Consider the following 4,168-nt stretch of genomic DNA (forward strand, 5'->3'; position numbering starts at 1 on the left):
ACGCCGAATCCTATTTGGAGTTATGATGAAGGTGTGGCTGGAGCACATATTGTGTTTTCGGGCTTGTGCTTTTTGGCGGCTATCTGGCATTGGGTCTATTGGGATCTAGAAATCTTTTGTGATGAACGTACAGGCAAACCCTCTTTGGATTTGCCAAAAATCTTTGGAATTCATTTATTTCTTGCAGGGGTGGCTTGTTTTGGTTTTGGCGCATTTCATGTAACAGGATTGTATGGTCCTGGGATATGGGTGTCCGATCCTTATGGCCTAACCGGAAGGGTTCAATCCGTAAATCCCGCATGGGGTGTAGAAGGTTTTGATCCTTTTGTTCCGGGGGGAATAGCCTCTCATCATATTGCAGCAGGGACATTGGGCATATTGGCGGGCCTTTTCCATCTTAGTGTACGTCCACCCCAACGTCTATACAAAGGATTGCGTATGGGAAATATTGAAACCGTCCTTTCCAGTAGTATCGCTGCTGTATTTTTTGCAGCTTTTGTTGTTGCTGGAACTATGTGGTATGGTTCAGCAACAACTCCGATTGAATTATTTGGCCCCACTCGTTATCAATGGGATCAGGGATACTTCCAACAAGAAATATATCGACGAGTTAGTGCTGGGCTAGCCGAAAATCAAAGTTTATCAGAAGCTTGGTCTAAAATTCCCGAAAAATTAGCTTTTTATGATTACATCGGCAATAATCCGGCAAAAGGGGGCTTATTTAGAGCGGGCTCAATGGATAATGGAGATGGAATAGCCGTCGGTTGGTTAGGACATCCTATCTTTAGAGATAAAGAGGGGCGTGAACTTTTTGTAAGGCGTATGCCTACTTTTTTTGAGACATTTCCAGTTGTTTTGATAGACGGAGACGGAATTGTTAGAGCCGATGTTCCTTTTCGAAGAGCAGAATCGAAGTATAGTGTTGAACAAGTAGGTGTAACTGTTGAGTTCTATGGTGGCGAACTCAACGGAGTCAGTTATAGTGATCCCGCTACTGTGAAAAAATATGCTAGACGTGCTCAATTGGGTGAAATTTTTGAATTAGATCGTGCCACGTTGAAATCAGATGGTGTTTTTCGTAGCAGTCCAAGGGGTTGGTTTACTTTTGGACATGCTTCGTTTGCTCTTCTCTTCTTTTTCGGGCACATTTGGCATGGTGCTAGAACTTTGTTCCGAGATGTTTTTGCTGGCATCGACCCCGATTTGGATGCTCAAGTAGAATTTGGAGCATTCCAAAAACTGGGCGATCCGACTACAAGAAGGCAAATAGTCTGATTCGGATAGAACGTTATTTTTTTTTGTTGTTTCTTTTTGACTATACTTTTGTTTGGGGTGATTTAAATTAAATCATAGGGAATTTGATTAATCTTGATTTGAATGATTGTATTTTTTTACTCTAATCTAATAAACAGGTATGAAAGCTATAATTGTAAACCAGGATGAAATCTATGGAAGCATTGGTTTATACATTCCTCTTAGTCTCGACTTTAGGAATAATTTTTTTTGCTATCTTTTTTAGAGAACCCCCTAAAGTTCCAACTAAAAAGACGAAATGATTTTTCATTATCTCGATTGAAGTAATGAGCCCCAATATTGGTATATTGGGAGCTCATTACTTCAACTAGTCTCCGTGTTCTTCGAATGGATCTCTTAGTTGTTGAGAGGGTTGCCCAAAAGCAGTATATAAAGCATACCCAGTAAAACTTACAAGTAAACCAGATATAGAGATAGCAACTAGGGTTGCTGTTTCCATTTTTCTCAAATTTCAAGACCACAATGAATCTATAGGATAAAATCCTATATTTACAGTGAAATGGTATACAAAGTCAACAGATCTCAATGAATAAAAAATAGGATTTATGGCTACACAAACCGTTGAGAGTAGTTCTAGATCTGGTCCAAGACGAACTACTGTAGGGGCTTTATTGAAACCGTTGAATTCAGAATATGGTAAAGTAGCTCCGGGGTGGGGAACTACTCCTTTAATGGGTGTTGCAATGGCTTTATTTGCTATATTTCTATCTATTATTTTAGAAATTTATAATTCGTCCATTTTACTGGACGGAATTTCTATGAATTAGATTCATAAGAACCGACTAACTATCTTTTTTATTTATATATTTTTTTAAATAAAAGGGGTGGAGCTCTGCTGTACCTCAAGTATTAATGCAGTTCTATTTTCTTTTATTCAAATCTCTCTTATTCTTGTTCCAAGATATTCATTCGTACCCAAGAACATGATGAATGTGATGATTATGTGACGCTCATTATCATTCTCACTTATGAATGCACGTGATTGACAACCACTTCCGTTCTACATGCAACAGAGCTTGAATGTTTATCTCTTAGATTCCCCAACAGAATCTTCGTGGTATAAGCTAGATAGATGGTGGCATTTATGAGGATCCGGAAAGTCTTACCTTGTCTGTGGTATTCCGAGTAGGATTCCGGTAATGAATGACTGTGACGTGCTTCAAACTTGCAAGTGCTGGGCGTTAGTGACAGACGCAAAAGAATCAAGGGATTCTATTCCAGTAGGAGCGGGAACCAACCGGTGATTAGCCGTACTGTGACAGAGTGCGTGAGCATTAGTTTTCACTGCGAGGATGGGATGTAGTCATCAGCCATGTGTGATGCCTCCAGACGATTAGCCATGCGAGTGACAGCCGCAGAGGATCATTTTCCCGAGAGGATTGAAAGTAGCCACCGCTGATGGTGAACCCCTATACACAGCTTGCCATGGAAAGGAGTAAGAAGGATTGAGTTGAAGCAGGAGAATAGCAGGCGTCTTTGAGCATACAGTATCTCCATTCGCTTATCTGAAATTCCCACCAATGAATCTGCATAAGTACTCTATCCCTTTTATTTTCTATTTTCTTATTTCTATTTTCAAAAACCTATAAACCAATTTTAATCTGCCTAACTGAGATTTACAAGGTGACCATAGCTTGCTTCATACCAACAATCTCTGTGGGATCGACCCTTACTCACGTAAGGTTTATTACTTGGACGACCCAGTACACTTGCTGGTTAGTTGAACGGAGTTGTGAATTCAACTGGTGCCACAATAATAATTTCATACAAGTACAAAAGAATATGGATCACAATTTCGTCCACCAAGTTTTTGGCGCCGTTGCCGGGGATTGTTCGAATATGGACAACTGACGGTTCATCTTGTTGCTCAGATTGGGTAATTTTCTTTTCAAAAATCTTTTTCAAAAATTTTTTCTTTTCTTTTTCGTTTTTCCAAAAATGTTTTTTTTTGAAAAAATTAAATAAAAATACAAAAAAATTAGAAAATCATAAAAATCAAAAATATTTTGTGTTCTTGTTTGAGTCTTGAGTCAATTTTTAAGTTTGGTGTTAATTGCATGCTTATAGAATTTTTCTTGCATTTTTTTCGAAAAACTCATGCATTCATAGTGTTCTTCATGATCTTCAAGTTGTTCTTGACAAGTCTTCTTGTTTGATCTTGATGATTTCTTGTTTTGTGTCTTTTGTTGTTTTTCATGTGCATTTTTGCATTCATATTTTCCAAGCATTAAAAATTTCTAAGTTTGGTGTCTTGCATGTTTTCTTTGCATAAAAAATTTTTCAAAATTATGTTCTTGATGTTCATCATGATCTTCAAAGTGTTCTTGGTGTTCATCTTGACATTCATAGCATTCTTGCATGCATTCATTGTTTTGATCTAAAAATTTCATGCATTGAGTATTTTTGTTGTTTTTCTCTCTCATAATTAAAAATTCAAAAAAATCAAAAAAAATATCTTTTCCTTATTTTCCTCCAAATTTTCGAAATTTTGGGTTGACTTGGTCAAAAATTTTAAAAATTAGTTGTTTCTCACAAGTCAAATCAAAATTTCAATTTAAAAAAAAAATCTTATCTTTTCAAAATCTTTTTCAAAAATCATATCTTTTTCATTTTTTTAAAAAAAATTTCGAAAATTTCAAAAATCTTTTTCAAAATATTCTCAAAAATCTTTTTCTTATCTTTATATCAAATTTTCGAAAATTAGCTAACAATTAATGTGATTGGTTCAAAAATTTGAAGTTTGTTACTTTCTTGTTAAGAAAGATTCAATCTTTAAGTTCTAGAATCTTATCTTGTAGTTTCTTGTTAGTTGAGTCTTTTTAAAAAAATTAAATCTTTTTCAAAATATCTTTTT

General features: G+C 36.0%; 1 pseudogene; it reads left to right on the forward strand.

The window, feature by feature from the left end:
* The window catches only part of LOC127740636 (photosystem II CP47 reaction center protein-like), a 1,649-nt pseudogene extending 255 nt beyond the window's left edge, over positions 1 to 1,394 (forward strand).
* Positions 1,395 to 4,168: the final 2,774 nt, after the last annotated feature.

This window comes from Arachis duranensis, chromosome 7 (genome assembly GCF_000817695.3).
Source record: "Arachis duranensis cultivar V14167 chromosome 7, aradu.V14167.gnm2.J7QH, whole genome shotgun sequence".
NCBI classification, from domain to species: domain Eukaryota; kingdom Viridiplantae; phylum Streptophyta; class Magnoliopsida; order Fabales; family Fabaceae; genus Arachis; species Arachis duranensis.